The sequence below is a fragment of the Schistocerca gregaria genome, chromosome 1 (genome assembly GCF_023897955.1).
Source record: "Schistocerca gregaria isolate iqSchGreg1 chromosome 1, iqSchGreg1.2, whole genome shotgun sequence".
Lineage (NCBI taxonomy): Eukaryota > Metazoa > Arthropoda > Insecta > Orthoptera > Acrididae > Schistocerca > Schistocerca gregaria.
Window position 1 is genome coordinate 302,282,860 of NC_064920.1, and position 17,895 is coordinate 302,300,754.

Here is a 17,895-nt window from a genome sequence, read left to right on the forward strand (position 1 = left end):
TCACAGCTCTCATGGGGCCTATACCGATGGTTCGATGGTTGCTGGTCAAGTTGGTTATGCTATTACTCTTGGGAATCATTCTGAACAACTCTCATTGCCAGCTGGCTGCAGTGTTTTCACTGCAGAGCTGGTAGCCTTCTCTCGCGCCCTTGAGTATATCCGCTCCTGCTCAGGTGTGTCCTTAGTCATCCGTAGTGACTCCGTGATCGGTTTAGGAGCTGTTGACCAGTGTTTTCCTCGCTCTTGTCTGGTGATGGCTATCCAGGAGTCCATCCATACTCTTGTCTGTTGCAGCCACTCCGTGGTTTTTATGTGGACCCCAGGTCATTTTGGCATCCTGGATAATGAATGTGTTGACATGCTGGCCAAACAGTCTGTTGATGCACCTGCTTTGGAGATTGGCCTTTCGTAATGTGGTCTCCATTCAGTTTTGTGGCAGAAGGTCATTGGTACCTTAGGTGATGAATGGCGCACGCGCTGCCTTCACCCAACAGTCTTCGGATCGTCTAGGAGACTACTGATGTCTCCTCCTCGCGGGTCTCTCACAAAGAATCTGTTGTACCCTGCTGGCTGCGCATTGGCCACACCTGGATGATGCACCATTATTATTGCACCGTGAGTAGCCACCTCTCTGTCACTGTGGTTCAGCATTGACAGTGGTCTACATCTTGTTGGACTGCCCGCTTTTAACTGTGCTCAGGCAGACGTTTGCACTGCCTGATATACTTTCTGCACTTTTAACAGATGACGCTGCCATGGATGGCTTAGTTTTGAGTTTTATTCGTCAGGGGGCTTTTATCACTTGATCTGAGAGTTTGCCTCTTTCTTTTCTGTTGAGTCTGGCCTTTGCCGTACTTTTTTAGATTGGGCTTTTTAGTGTGTCTCTTGGTGGTGAGCTTTTCGTGTTTTTGTTTCCATGGTTAACCAACCACTGTAACACTGTGTGTGTGTTTTAATTCCTCTTTTCTGGTCTTTGTCTATGTCTTTCATGTTCTGTGGCATTCCTTGTCATCTCCATTGCTTGTTTTTGTTCCTTGTGTGTGTTTCATGATCATGGAAAAAGGGACCAATGGCCTTTGTAGTCTGGTCTGTTCAACCACAACAGAACAACCAACCAGAATCAGTAAAGCCCTCTCAGTGGGACAGACCTAAGGGGCTTCGAGAAAAAGCTAAAAACCAAACGACCCCCAAGACTCAAGGAACTGCAGTGGTACCCACACCACCACTACCTAAAAGCTCTTCGTCTGAGGATGAGGTGGAGATTGTGGCATCTGCTGAGGACCTAGATCTTGACGGACCCTCAAACCCAATAGGTACACACTGCTCAGGCAGTAAGTTGGTAGCAGCAGGTGACCCTGAGGCGTAAACCGCCTCATGGAATTTTCAATGCCTTCCCAGCCTCATGATGCTGTTATCCTCCAGTGGAATTGCGGTGGTTATTTCCACCACCATGCTGAGCTCCGACAATTTCTCAGCCTTACCCTTTCTTCTGCATTGCTCTCCAGGAAACTTGGTTTCCGGCGATGTGAACCCCTGCCCTCCTTGGCTATTGGGGTTATTATAAGAATCGGCAACTTATGAGAGGGTATCTGGTGGGGTCTGTGTCTATGTCCTTAACTCTCTTTACAGTGAGTGTGCCCCTCGTCACACACCTTTAGAGGCTGTCGCTGTTCGGGTGTGGATGCCTCAGGCTATTACTGCCCGCAGTTTCTACCTTTCACCTGATGGCGGATGTTTATGTCCCATGGCATGTATTGGCTGCGCTGATAGCCCAGCTGCCACCACCTTTTCTGTTATTGGGGGACTTTAATGCCCATTGTGGATTAGTGGCAACAAGCCGAGGCACTGTCGTTGAGCGAGTGTTGGCACAGTTTGACCTTTCTCTTTTATATAATGGTGCCTCCACACATTTCCGTGTGGTCCGTGTGGTGCATGGCATGTACTCAGCCATAGATGTTTTGGTCTGCAGCCATGGCCTACTACCCTCTGTCCAATGGAGTGTGCATGACGACGTGTGCGGTAGTGACCACTTTCTGATCTTCTGTCACTGCCCCAGTGTTACTCACCTGGGTACTTCCCCACATGGGCTTTGAATAAGGCTGACTGGGCCTCATTCGCCTCCATTGCCACTCTTGAGCCTCTTTGTTTATTCCATGTGATCTGATGGTACACAGTGTGTGTTGCAGACGTTGGAAAAATATCATTTAACATTGTTAACATATATTAACATAGGCCTATAGTATCCTAATGTGTTATATTGCTCTGTTTCCAATTTAACACAAACAGCAAGATTACTGTTCTAAGTATTCATTTACAGAGTAAAAACAGTGACACAGCTTTGCTAAATTTTATGTTATCTTCAATGGACTTAATACCAGTGGGAAGATTGTTAAACAGTTGGAGGCCCATGTGGAAAACTCCCTTTTTACACAGTTGAGTGTTTGTACGTATAACATGCAGGTTTGCGTTTTTCCTTGTGTTGTGTTCATGTATTTCATTATTTTTTACGATTATGTGGTCAGTTGGCACTATGTGGTTTCTGAAAAATTTTCAAGTCTCAAAAATGTAGAGGTAAGGCAGTGTAAGGATTTCAAACTTTCTGAAGATGGGTTTTCAGGAGTCTCTGGGTTTGCTTCCAGTAATAATCCTCATTGCTTTCTTCTGGATTCTGAATGTGCTCAGAGCAGTTGGAGAGTTTCCCCAGAATATTACACCATATTTTAGGTGGGCTTGTATGTAACCGTTGTACACACTGGTTAATGTTTTCAGGCTAGCACATGTTTTCAGTACACCCAATGGCATAACAGCCAGTACAAATCCTGGCATTTACTTTTCCTGTATGTGTATTACATTTCAGGTTATCTTGAACCCACAGACCTAGGAATTTGAAAACAGTGTCGGTATCTATTGATTGGTTATTTATAGTGACAAATGGCTGAGAGGAATTTGCACTTCGTGTTATGTGAACGTTCATGGAAGCTGTCTTTTTGGTGTTGATAGTTAATCTGTTGATATTTGCCCAGTTGCTAAGTTGATCAGTGGCCAAGTTCACAGCTTTTTGCACAGCTTCTGTATTCTCCCCTTTGAGGAGTACAGTTTTGTTATCAGCAAATATTATTGTTTTGTGTGCACCAACATTCAGATTCAAGTCATTAATGTTGTTATTGTGGTCTTCAGTCCTGAGACTGGCTTGATGCAGCTCTCCATGCTACTCTATCCTGTGCAAGCTTCTTCATCTCCCAGTACCTACTGCAACCTACGTCCTTCTGAATCTGCTTAGTGTTTTCATCTCTTGGTCTCCCTCTATGATTTTTACCCTCCACGCTGCCCTCCAGTACTAAATTGGTGATCCCTTGATGCCTCAGAACATGTCCTACCAACCGATCCCTTCTTCTGGTCAAGCTATGCCACAAACTTCTCTTCTCCCCAATCCTATTCAATACCTCCTCATTAGTTATGTGATCCACCCATCTAATCTTCAGCATTCTTCTGTAGCACCACATTTCGAAAGCTTCTATTCTCTTCTTGTCCAAACTATTTATCGTCCATGTTTCACTTCCATACATGGCTACACTCCACACAAATACTTTCAGAAATGACTTCCTGACACATAAATCTATACTCTATGTTAACAAATTTCTCTACTTCAGAAACGCTTTCCTTGCCATTGCCAGTCTACATTTTATATCCTCTCTACTTCGACCATCATCAGTTATTTTGCTCCCCAAATAGCAAAACTCCTTTACTACTTTTAAGTGTCTCATTTCCTAATCTATTTCGCTCAGCATCACCTGACTTAATTCGACTAAATTCCATTATCTTCGTTTTGCTTTTGTTGATGTTCATCTTGCATCCTCCTTTCAAGGCACTGTCCATTCCATTCAACTGCTCTTCCAAGTCCTTTGCTGTCTCTGACAGAATTGCAATGTCATCGGCGAACCTCCAAGTTTTTATTTCATCCCCATGGATTTTAATACCTACTCCAAATTTTTCTCTTGGTCAATATACAGATTGAATAACATCGGTGAGAGACTACAACCTGTCTCACTCCCTTCCCAACCACTGCTTCCCTTTCATGTCCCTCGACTTTTATGGCTGCCATCCGATTTCTGTAGAAATTGTAAATAGCCTTTCGCTCCCTGTATTTTACCCCTGCCACCTTCAGAATTTGAAAGAGCGTATTCCAGTCAACATTGTCAAAAGCTTTCTCTACGTCTATAAATGCTAGAAACGTATGTTTGCCCTTCCTTAATCTAGATTCTAAGATAAGTCTTAGGGTCAGTATTGCCTCACGTGTTCGAACATTTCTACGGAATCCAAACTGATCTTCCCCGAGGTCGGCTTCTACCAGTTTTTCCATTCGTCTGTAAAGAATTCGCATTAGTATTTTGCAGCTGTGACAAACTGATAGTTCGGTAATTTTCACATCTGTCAACACCTGCTTTCTTTGGGATTGGAATTATTATATTCTTCTTGAAGTCTGAGGGGTATTTCGCCTGTTTCATACATCTTGCTCACCAGATGGTAGAGTTTTGTCATGACTGGCTCTCCCAAGGGCGTCAGTAGTTCCAATGGAATGTTGTCTATTCTGGGGTCCTTGTTTCGACTTAGGTCTTTCAGTGCTCTGTCAAACTCTTCACGCAGTATCGTATCTCCCATTTCATCTTCGTCTACATCCTCTTCCACTTCTATAATATTGTCCTCAAGTACATCACCCTTGTATAGACCCTCTATATACTCCTTCCACCTTTCTGCTTTCCCTTCTTTGCTTAGAACTGGGTTCCATCTGAGATCTTGATGTTCATACAAGTGGCTCTCTTATCTCCAAAGGTCTCTTTAATTTTCCTGTAGGCAGTATCTATCTTACCCCTAGTGAGATAAGCCTCTACATCCTTACATTTGTCCTCTAGCCATCCCTGCTTAGCCATTTTGCACTTCCTGTCGATCTCATTTTTGAGACGTTTGTATTCCTTTTTGCCTGCTTCATTTACTGCATTTTTATATTTTCTCCTTTCATCAAATAAATTCAATATTTCTTCTGTTACCCAAGGATTTCTACTAGCCCTCGTCTTTTTACCTACTTGATCCTCTGCTGCCTTCACTATTTTATCCCTGAAAGCTACCCATTCTTCTTCTACTGTATTTCTTTCCCCCATTCCTGTCAATTGCTCCCTTATGCTCTCCCTGAAACTCCGTACAACCTCTGGTTCTTTTAGTTTATCCATGTCCCATATCCTTAAATTCCCACCTTTTTGCAGTTTCTTCAGTTTTAATGTACAGGTCATAACCAATAGATTGTGGTCAGAATCCACATCTGCCCCTGGAAATGTCTTACAATTTAAAACCTGGTTCCTAAATCTCTGTCTTACCATTATAAAATCTATCTGAAACCTGTTAGTATGTCCAGGCTTCTTCCATGTATACAGCCTTCTTTTATGATTATTGAAGCAAGTGTTACCTGTGATTAAGTTGTGCTCTGTGCAAAATTCTACCAGGTGGTTTCCTCTTTCATTTCTTTGCCCCAGTCCATATTCACCTACTATGTTTCCTTCTCTCCCTTTTCCTACTACCGAATTCCAGTCACCCATGACTATTAAATTTTCAACTCCCTTAACTATCTGAATAATTTTTTTTATTTGATCATACATTTCTTCAATTTCTTCGTCATCTGCAGAGCTAGTTGGCATATAAACTTGTACTAATGTAGTAGGTGTGGGCTTCGTATCTATCTTGGCCACAATAATGTGTTCACTATTAAGTCTACTACAAGTCATTAATATACAGGAGGAAATGTAGGGGTCCCAATACTGAGCCCTGTGGAACACCTTACTTTATAGTTTTATTACTTGATAGTATTTCGGTTATTGAGTTGCTTTGTCTATTAGTATATTTCGTGCTGACACTCTGCATCCGATTGGTTAGGAATGTAGCAATCCAGTTGTTTGCAATTCCTCTGATACCGTAGTGTTCTAATTTTTCCAGTAATATTTTGTGGTCAATAGGGTCAAATGCCTTTGACCGATCCAGAAATATGCCTGTTGTGGGTTGTTTTCTATCTAACAGATCTAATAGCGTATTTATGCAATCATATACTGCAGTTTCAGTAGATATGTTGCTTCTGAACCCATGTTGAGCTAAACTTAGTAAATCTTTTTTTTCCGATGAAGTCCATCATTTTTTTTTGGTACATTATGTGAGTTAATGGTTCAGCAGTTCTGTGTTCAGCAGTTCTGTGTTCACAATTTTTTATTACAGCTGCTGGGATACTATCAATTCCAGCTGAATATGAATTTTTTAAGTCTCTGAGGGCTTTTGCAACATCAATGTCAATGATTTTGGTAATGAAAATTGACTCTGCACATGTGTGATATTTTTGGTTTGCTGGTTGGTAATTTGTGTTAGGATTATTTTGGACCAGTTTTTCAGCTATGCTTGTATAGAAATTGTTGAAAGGGTTCATCACAACTTTGGGATTGGATATAGATTCATTGTTGAGTTTCATTTTTAGTTTCGTTTGTGAAGCTTTCATTTCCCCTCTTTCACTTTTTATGGTATTCCACATTGCTTTTACTTTATTGCTGGATTTGTCAATGTACTCATCATTGTTCATACTTTTTGCTTGTCTTATCACTTCTCTTAAGGTACACGTGTAGTTTTTATAGTATTCTGTTAGTTGGGGGGAGTCACTACTTTGTTTACATAACATGTGGAGTATTCTTTTATGTTTGCAAGAGATTTTTATAGCTGGTGTCATCCAACTGGTGGTCGCTGAATCCTGCATTGTATACTTCTAGAGTTGGGTTAAGTTTATTTCTATTTGCAAAAATTTGATCTAGAGCTGTCTTGGATGTGGGTGTTATTCTAGTGGGCTCGTTTACAAGGCCATGCAGATTATAAGTTTTTGCAATGTTAATCAAAGTTTCCTTCTTTCTGTTGTGGGTGAGAAAGTCTATATTAAAGTCACCACATATAATCACATCCTGTTTCCACTGACTTATTTTGGATAGAAACAAGTCCATTTGTAACAGAAAATCATTAATACTACAGGAGGGTGGACAGTAAATTGTAGCTACAATTAGATTTAGATCTGTAAGCTTTGTGGCCGCACATTCAAAGATTTCTTCTGTTCTTATTTCCTTTAGGGTAGGAAGTGGGCTATATTCAATGTGTTGGTCCATCATTTGCTCTGGAGTAGCGTTCACACAATTTGAAGTTGAGTAGTGAGATTAGCTTAACCACATCAGTGCAGAGCCAGTGCTCTGCTAGGCATACTACTGAGATATCACTGAGTTCACTGGTCAGCAAAATGCTCAAGTCATCCGTTTTGTTGCACAAGGATTGGACATTGTGATAATAGATTTTCGGGTCTGAGTGGGGTTTACTCAGGGGGCTCGAAGCCATATTTACTGTGTCACTGACCTTTAGTTTAAATTGTGCTGTATTCCAGGTATGTTGATTTCTGAGCAGTTGTGCTGGTTCTGTTGGTCGTCCTTGGCAGCCGTCTCATCTTCCAAATGGGCCTGAAAAGTATCCACATGCACTTCACACTGTTGAGGCATCACATTGACGTTTTGGAGGGATGTCTCAATAATTTTCACCATCACATTATTGTTCCTTTCAGGTTCCTGACCTTTTTGAGGGGTCAGGGGTTTGTGTTTTGTCTGTGTGACTTCGTGAGCCATTTGTCTAGTGTTGTTTGCACAGTATGGGCACTATTACCCTTTTTATTTCCCATCTTGTTTGTCTTTATCAAATTGCTTATTAGAGTCTGCTTATGGTCCTGACTTTTGGTTTCTTATTGTCGCCATAGTTGTCAGGAAGGCCAGTCTATTGCAGATAATCTCCTTGCCACATTTGTTTAGGTGTAAGCCATGTGTTGTGAAGTGGTTTCTGGCTAGTCTCTCTATTTCAAAGTTCACAGCAATTCTTTTTTTGTATGCATATTTGGCTAAATTCAGAGCCTGTATCAGGTGGAGGTTTGCAGTATTAATTTTACTATTTAAATTTTGAACATCGTATCTCTTGGGTATAGGATGGATAATGATATTCATTTTGTGACTTAGAACGAGTATTGGTTCCAATGGTTCTACCACATGCTTCAACATTAGATTGAGAGGTTTGTCTGTCGTTAGAACCCCCTATTACAATCAAAGTATCACATGTCAAATTTTCTGCATTTTTTATCACTTCTTTTAGTGTGGCGCCAGGTTTTACTATGCTTTTTACCTGACATGAGGACCCTAGTTTGTCTTGCAGTATTTGAGCACAGTCTCTTCCATGACTGTCACTTAATATTAGTACTTTCATTTTTTCCGAGATTTTTTTGCTATGTAACGTTCTGGAATTTCTTTCATTTTTTGTCCTGCACATATATTGGTGCTTGAGAGATTATGTTCGTCAGCGGATTACTCATACACTTTGTGGTGGATTGTTCACTTTGGGTTAATTTTTGCGTAAGATATTGTGCAAAGTTGGACTGTAAATTGACCTTGCTAGCATCTTGCACCTGTCAGTTATCAGTAGTTACACTTTTAAAATCACTTTCTGGATCCATTTCACGTAGGCGTACCCCCACATTAGCTTTGTTTTCCATTGCAGTATGTTTACATGCAGATTTTACAGGGCTACGATCACACGTGGCACTAGACACCACACGATTTCTGAGCACGATTTACGGCTTGACTATTTCTCTTAATATGTTGTCTCGTCAAACACCAGTTTTTGTTACCGATATTTTCGTTCGGTGTGCAGATAACGAGTTCATTGTTCGTGGTTTTATTGGTTATTGCCACTTCAAGTTCATTACACTTCATTAATAGTTCATGATACTTCACCAGTAGGCTTTCAAGCTTCAGGTTGAGGTCCATTATTTCTTGTTTCAACAACGTAATTACGTGATCCTGCGTTTTTAGAGTATTGTTTACTTTGGATTCAAGTATTTCAGGTTAACTTTGACGCATTTTTTGTGGTACCAGGAATTACAGTTATTACACAGAATACCTCGTATAACTCTTCTTCGAACATACTTTGCACTTACTACGGTCAAAATTCGTTGGAACTGCGGGATCGGCAATTTGTACACTTTTACCCAGCATCATTTTACCTGTGTTGGCTATCACACCCCTGTCAGCGTCTCTGGGCTTTCTCATGACACCATTGATGTGCTGGTTCACACAAAAACCACCCTCAATGTTTCTGCAGGGTAATCTGCAATTCCCTGTTGTTCTGGGCCCCCCAGTGGAGGACTGCCTTGGTGGTCACCCAAGACTGCTGCAGTGATTAGAGATTGCAGGTGGGCCCTCCAGCATCATAAGCGGCACCCATCATTAGAACACCTCATTGCCTTTAAATGGCTCTGTGCCCAAGCCCGCCATTATATTCACCGTCGGAAGCAGGAGTGCTGGGAAAGGTATGTCTCCATCATTGGCATCCGCACCTATCCATCATAGGTTTGGACCAAGATTCGGTGGCTCTATGGCTATCACACCCCTGTCATTGTCTGTGGGCTTTCTCTGAATGGGGGCAGTCTGTACTGAATCAGACGTGTTTGCTGAACTCTTAGCAGAGAATTTTGCTCAGTGTTCCGCTTCTATGAATTACCCGCTGGCCTTCTGCTCCCTGAAAGAGCGGTTGGAAAGTCGGAGCCTTTCATTCCATAGACGCCACCCCGAATCGTACAATTCTCCATTCAGTGAGTGGGAACATAGCCGCTTGCCTCCCGGGTCAGATCACATTCACTGTCAGGTGCTCAAACACTCCTCGATGAACTTCTAGCGACACCTCTTCAACCTTTTGAACCCCATCTGGGGAGGGCGAGTTCCCATCCAAATGGCGGTAAACCATTATCATCCCAGTGTTGAAGCTTGGCAAGAACCCATTGGAGGTGGCCAGCTACCGCCCCATTAGCCTCACTAGTGTTCTGTGCAAGTTGCTTGAACGCATGATGAGCTGGAAGTTGAGTTGGCTCTGTATCTCGGGGCTTTCTGGCTCCGTCTCAGGGTGGGTTCCGTAAGAACCACTCTGCCACCGATAATCTGGTCTGCCTTGAGTCTGCCATCCGTATGGCATTTGCCAGCCGTCAGCATCTGGTTGCCATCTTTTTGACATGCGCAAGGCCTATGATACAACATGGCGACATCACATGCTCACCACACTTGATGGGTGGGGTCTTGTGGGGCCGGCTCCTGATTTTTATCCAAAATTTTCTGTCTCTTCATTCCTTCCGAGTGCAAGTGGGACCCTACCACAGTTCCTCCCAAGTCCAGGAGAATGGGGTCTCGCAAGGCTCTGTCTTGAGTGGCTGCCTCTTTTTAGTTGCTATCAATGGGCTAGCTGCAGCTGTGGGAACTTTTGTATTGGCTCCTTTGTATGCTGATAACTTTTGCCTGTACTATAGCTCCACTGGCATTATGGTTGCTGAATGGCAGCTACAGGGCGCCATCTGCAGGGTGCAGTCTTGGGCCATCTTGCACAGCTTCCAGTTCTTGGCCACCAAGACCTGTGTCATTCGTTTCTGCTGGCATTGCACTGTTCACCCTGAGCTGTGGCTTTATCTTGACGACGAACCTCTTGCCAAGGTGGAGACGCATTGGTTTTTGGGCTTGCTTTTTGATGTACGGTTGACTTGGCTCCCTCATATTCGGCAGCTTAAACAAACATGCTGGTGCCATCTTAATACTCTTCGTTGCTTGAGTCACACCACCCGGGGCGCAGATTGGTCTACCTTTCTAGGACCGTATCAGGCGTTGATTCAGTCCCATCTCGATTATGGGAGCCTGGTTTCCAGTTCAGCATTTCGCATTTCGGTTTCTTGACTTCATACTTCACTGCGGGATCTGATTCACAACTAGAGCTTTCCACACAAGCCCTGTAAACAGCCTACGTGTGGAGGCTGGTGTCCCTCCATTGCAGATCCGGCACCATCGACTGCTGGCCACTTATGCTGCATGTGTTTGTAGCTTGCCCAGGCATCACAATTACAGTCTCCTGTTCTCCAACTCAGTTGTCTTCCTGGACGGCGGCTCCGGTCAGGGTGTATAATCGCGGTTTGCGTCTGGGCTCTTCTCTCTGGGCCTGAGTTTTCCCCTCTCCTACCTCTTTTCCAGGCCCATTTTCATATACCCTCGTGGTTTGTGCCCTGCCCATACCTTCGGCTGGATGTGGCACAGGGCCCGAAGGACTCAGTCCCTCCTAGGGTCCTGCGCCGCCACTTTCTTTCCATCCCTACCGTGTTTCACAGCTCTCATGGGGTCTATACCGATGGTTCGATGGTTGCTGGTCAAGTTGATTTTGCTATTACTCTTGGGGATAATTCTGAACAACGCTCTCTGTTGCTGCAGGTCAGCGTTGATAGTGGTCCATATTTTGTTGGACTGTCCACTTTTAACTGCGCTCGGACAGATGTTTGCGCTGCCTGATAACTCCTTGCTCTCTTAATGGATGATGCTGCCATGGCAGGCTTAGTTTTGAGTTTTATTCAAGCAGGGGGCCTTTATTGCCCAATCTTAGGGTTTGTCCCCTTCGTGTGTTGGGTCTGGCGTTTGGCTTGTGATTTTAGATTGGAATTTTTAGTGTGTCTCTTGGTGGTTGGCTTTTCCTAATTTGTTTCCATTGTCGGCCAACCACTGTACAACTCTGTGTGCTTTTAATTTCTTGTTTTTTGGCCTTTGTCTGTGTCTTTCTTGGTCTGTGTTCTTCCTTGTTACCACCGTTGCTTGCTTTTATTCCTTGTGGGTTATCATGAAAAAGGGACCGATGGCCTTTGTAGTCTGGGCCCTTAAACCCCCCCACAAACCTAACAACTAACCAACCAACCAACCAACCAGCCAACAGAAGGCTAAAAGTTTCAGATTTTATTTTATTTCTACTCGTCTAACAGTCAAGCATTAATCGCCTTGTAGAACAATGAAACTATTTTTGTCGGTTTACTAAGAAATTTGGCTTTTATTAATCTTTTCCGCTGAGACAGTCAATTTGTGTGAAACGAAATGTTTAATTCCACACGATTGGCTAGTTTCAACTGTTCGCAGCATTTCAAGTGCACGTCTCCTAATTCCACACGATTGGCTTGTTTCAACTGTTCACAGCATTTCAAGTGCACGTTTCCGTGTTCTAGCACATATGGCATTATGCCATAATCAAGAACCAATCATTAGATAATACAGTACTGGTACTCCAAGAATATTTACGTCCCAAAAATCACACTGAAGAGCTTAATATCAGGTTGAGGCCTCCTTCATTGGGAATCTGGGCATATGAATGTGTACTTGTATGTATGTGCACTTTAAGCCGAATTATATATTTTAGTATGGTACACGAAAATCCGATGCTCTTGGAGTATCCTCTGATATCTTGTTTCTTTTATGACATAATGTAAGAGCTTTTAATGTTTTACACGTACAAAAATACATGCTTCCTATGTCGTAGCTGAGCAAGTGCGGTGACGCATGTTATCAGGCGCTGACTGGCAACTGATGAAACGAACCTATTTCTAAGAGATCCTGAGGAAATATTGCGAATGGTGGTTTGAAAAGCGTTACTTTCAAAGTAAATTTCCTTTTATGCAAGATGAACTATGTGCGAGGTAGTATGATGAATTTTTAAACCACAGAGCGTTTGACTCTCATTTAGAAATCGAACTCTTTGATAAAGAGCCATTCAGAAGGAGTTCAAGCCCAGAAGATCACACATTTATGTCGTTATTAAAAATTTTACTAGCACATTTGTATAACACGTTAAAAAAAACTCTATATGTGAAAACTTAGCTTTACCTGGAAATGGAAGAGGATGTAGATGAAGATGAAATGGGAGATACGATACTGCGTGAAGAGTTTGACAGAGCACTGAAAGACATGAGTCGTAACAAGGCCCCGGGAGTAGACAACATTCCATTAGAACTACTGACGGCCTTGGGAGAGCCAGTCATGACAAAACTCTACCAGCTGGTGAGCAAGATGTATGAGACAGGCGAAATACCCTCAGATTTCAAGAAGAATATAATAATTCCAATCTCAAAGAAAGCAGGTGCTGACAGAAGTGAAAATTACCGAACTATCAGTTTAATATAATAAGTCACAGCTGCAAAATATTAACGTGAATTATTTACAGACGAATGGAAGAACTGGTAGATGCGGACCTCGGGGAGGATCAGTTTGGATTCCGTAGAAATGTTGGAACCCGTGAGGCAATACTGACCTTACGACTTATCTTAGAAGAAAGATTAAGAAAACGCAAACCTACGTTTCTAGCATTTGTAGACTTGGAGAAAGCTTTTGACAATGTTGACTGGAATACTCTCTTTCAAATTCTGAAGGTGGCAGGGGTAAAATACAGGGAGTGAAAGGCTATTTACAATTTCTACAGAAATCGGATGGCAGCCATAAGAGTCGAGGGACATGAAAGGGAAGCAGTGGTTGGGAAGGGAGTGAGACAGGTTGTAGTCTCTCCCCGATGTTATTCAATCTGTATATTGAGCAAGCAGTAAAGGAAACAAAAGAAAAATTCGGAGTAGGTATTAAAATTCATGGAGAAGTAGTAAAAACTGTGAGGTTCGCCGATGACATTGTAATTCTGTCAGAGACAGCAAAGGACATGGAAGAGCAGTTGAACGGAATGGACAGTGTCTTGAAAGGAGGACATCAGATGAACATCAACAGAAGCAAAACGAGGCTAATGGAATGTAGTCGAATTAAGTTGGGTGATGCTGAGGGAATTAGATTAGGAAATGAGACACTAAAGGAGTAAAGGAGTTTCGCTATTTAGGAAGTAAAATAACTGATGATGGTCGATGTAGAGAGGATATAAAATGTAGACTGGCAATGGCAAGGAAAGCGTTTCTGAAGTAGAGAAATTTGTTAACATCGAATATAGATTTATGTATCAGGAAGTCGTTTCTGAAAGTATTTGTATGGAGTGTAGCCATGTATGGAAGTGAAACATGAACTATAACTAGTTTGGACAGGAAGAGAATAGAATCTTTCGAAATGTGGTGCTACAGAAGAATGCTGAAGATTAGATGGGTTGATCACCTAACTAACGAGGAGGTATTGAATAGGGTTGGGGAGGAGAGAAGTTTGTGGCACAACTTGACTAGAAGAAGGGATTGGTTGGTAGGACATTTCCTGATGCATCAAGGGATCACAAATTTAGCATTGGAGGGCAGCGTGGAGGGTAAAAATCGTAGAGGAAGACCAAGAGATGAATACACTAAGCAGATTCAGAAGGATGTAGGTTGCAGTAGGTACTGGGAGATGAAGAAGCTAGCCCAGGACAGAGTAGCATGGAGAGCTGCATCAAACCAGTCTCAGGACTGAAGGCAACAACAACAGCTTTACCTGCAGCTTATTAATTTTGGAGACCAAGATTATATGCGAAACCTTTGCTTTTCTTGTAGCAACACTATGTATATTAATTTAAACCATTAACTTTTCCTCTTTGTGCATTCATGCCACTTAACAGTGATGTTGTTGTTGGGTGACTACATCCTATGCGCTGAATATCCCCCGTCATCAGCTGGCGAGATCACGTGACATGAGCTATGACTAGCTTACAAAAGTGCATTGCAAACTCGATCTCAATGCTTCAGAAAGTAACATCCGGTGTTTGGTGAAACTCGAATTTATACTTTCGTGTTAAAAAAAAAACATGCAGCATACATGTTGCTGCACATCAAAAGTGTTTCTTTCCCTTCAGGTTCGTTTTCTTAAGTGCCAGGAAATTCTACGCTGGTGTATAAAACCATAACCATTCAAAGGATTGATAAGTTTTACAGTTTCGAGGGAAAGTATACTGTCACTTAGCATGGAAAAAGTGTTTTCATCCGGGAGAAAGTGTATTTTTAACCGGGAAATCTGGGAATTTTTTTCCTTGTCCATGTATACACCTGTTAATAAACCACTCTCATTAGACCTTATGTGTCAGGCAAAGTCACTGAAAAATTTAAAAACGAATCTAACCTTGGAAAAAGCAATTTTGTTAGTGGTCTTAGCTGAGAAATACAGTTTTGTAACTCAGAATGAAATTCAGAGTTACTACTGAACAACAACCAAGCTGTAAAATCCATGTTGTTTGTGTTTATGTAATAAATGAGGAAAATAAGTCTATAATAGTAAACAAGTGCTTTGTAACTGATGATATGGATCATAGTGTAGGATCTTTAAATGTTGATCAGAAAGAAATGCTTAAGTGGGTGTCTGAACACTGCCCACAAGTCAAGAAACCCCATTATTTTCTCTGATGGATTCCCCATCAATATAAAATCAGAAGAATCTGTAAAAACTTGTGTGAAAACGAACATGAAATTTCCGTTGAAATGAAATGATCCTTTTTTGCTACTAGCCATTGTAAATCTGTATGTAATGAATTGGAGGGGGAACTGTAAAATTGGTATTGAGAAAAGCCAGTCTTCAACTAGAGGCTGATGTACAAATAGCAAGTGCATCTCTTGTTTGCAGTCTGCATGGCTAATATTGACAAATGTTTTTTCCACTTCATAGAGAAAATTAATATAGTTCGCCGATGCAAGAACCTCTAGATAAAATTTGACACCTGTACAATACCTGGTACTAGGAGTTTTCACAATTACAAACTACTTTCTTGTGATCCATTAGAAATTAGAAGAGTAGCGTGTTCTGAAAAGCCTTTCTTGATTTTTGCATTCAGTGAAAATGCCCATAATTGACACACACACACACACACACACACACACACACACACACACACACACACACACACACACACACACAATCCTCAACAAAACACTCTTTGTAGCAACTGTGTATGATGACAGGTGGTACTTTGCCTTTATTGATTATGTATGTGATGAAGATGATGCTGAACTACTTTTTTTCATTGGCCTCCCGGAGACTGATTGGCAAGCCGTCTTATGCCCAAAGTTTTCGTGCTTTGGGACGCTCCATCCATACTAGCCACTCGCAGGGGCTCAGTTGTCCTTTGTCGGCTCCGCATTGGCCACACCCGGCTGATGCACAGATATTTACTGCACTGTGAGGGTCCGCCTCTATGTTGCTGCGGGACGACTTTGACGGTGTCCCATATTTTGTTGTCTTAGTGTGCTCAGGCAGACATTTGCACTGCCTGGTATGCTCCCTGCCCTTTTAACAGCCAACACTGCCTTGGCAGGCTTAGTTTTGCGTTTTATTCGGGCAGGAGGCTTTTACCACTTAATCTAAGTGTTTTTTTTTTTTGTGTTGAGTCTGGCCTTTGGCCTACGGTTTTAGACTGGGTTTTTAGTGCGTTTCTCAGTGGTTGGCTTTTCCTTTTTTTTGTCTCTATGGTCGGCCAACCACTGTCACACTCTGTGTGATTTTAATTCCTTTTGTGTGGAAGTTACCAAAATCTAATTGGTTACAGTGGGGTAAAGCTTAATCTTGAGCATTTGATACCCCTAAATATTTAGTTAATAGTTCAATTAAAATTATAACTTTTTTGCTCTATACCTTTATTGTTTTAACAAAACATGAGACATGTACTAAAGCTTATCAGTTTATGTAATGTTTTTTTTAAATTACCTTATGAACAGTGATAAAAATACTTTAATGTAAAATGGGCATTTAATAAGTAATGCAACGTTTTTCATTTTCTCGGCCAAGTTCAATTGAAAAAATGCAGAATCTTTTGTGGGACATGTGGAATATTCCCACTTCAACCCCTATACTTTCATGAAGCTCCCATAGGTGGCGCCACTATACGTAGTCTTCAAAACAACATTTGTATTGGAGGTGCATTCCAAACTTAGAGCAGTCATTGAGTTTCTTTTGGTGGAAAACAACCACATCACAGATATTCATAAACACTTATAGAATGTCTACTGAGACGTGGCATTGAACAAAATCATAATCAGTTCTTGGGCAAGGCATCCGTCCTCATTGCATCAAGGTTGAGCAAATCTGTCTGGTCTTCCAGATGCCATCTGGTGCACACAGCTGTGACTCCTGCAATGTTGGAACATTCAGACACATTCATTTGAGGTGATGGACAGATCACAATCGAACATGTTGCTCCTCAACTGAATGTCTTTGTTGCTAGTGCTGCCGCGCGGGATTAGCCGAGCAGTCTAAGGCGCTGCTGTCATGGACTGCGCAGTTTGTCCCGGCGGAGGTTCACGTTCTCCCTCGGGCATGGGTGTGTGTTTTTATCCTTAGGGTAAGTTAGGTTAAATAGTGTGTAAGTTTATGGAGTGATGATCTTAGCAGTTAAGTCCCAGAAGATTTCACACACATTTGAACATTTTTGTTTCCAGACACAGTTCAGGTATTCAGAGGTAGACATCCCTCATGGTGCAATGATTAACTGTGAAGTATTTGTGCTACCATCAAGAAATTGAAGAAATGACTACAATATGTTCGTCACTACAAAAATGCAAATGAACTTCATGATGGCACAAGGTCTCACGCATATCTACACACCCGAGAGGAGCTCACAAGACTTCCTTGAACTGTTTTCCCTCTTCCTCCGTACAGCCCAGACCTTGCACCTTCCCCCATCTGTTTGGCCCAGTGATGGATGTAGCAAGATGTTGGTTCTGATTTCTGATGTCGACCAGTAGAGCGGTACCATGTGGGCGTAATGCCCCGGTAAGATGGTGTAAGGTCATCTTATTGAACAGAGATTATGTTGAAAAATATGATTTTGTAGACAAAAGAGTGGGAAATGATATAGTGTATTAGAATCCTGAATAAAACTAACCTACTTTTAGGGGGAAAAAATGTGGAGCATTACATATTTCACACTCCACGTATAAATGAAAACCCCATGTCTGTCAAAACCTATTGTTTGTAATCACACTGTAGAGTCTCAAATAAGTAAATAAACAAAAATGGCCTGATAACTGCTCCATCTAAAAGTGTTTTGAATATTCACCAAAGTCATTGTTTG

The 17,895-nt window shown here is 41.9% G+C and overlaps 1 protein-coding gene across 5 annotated transcripts in view; it reads left to right on the forward strand.

The window, feature by feature from the left end:
- The window catches only part of LOC126342225 (involucrin-like), a 257,264-nt gene that overhangs the window by 41,048 nt on the left and 198,321 nt on the right, over window positions 1-17,895 (forward strand). The gene's annotated exons all lie outside the window — the stretch shown is intronic.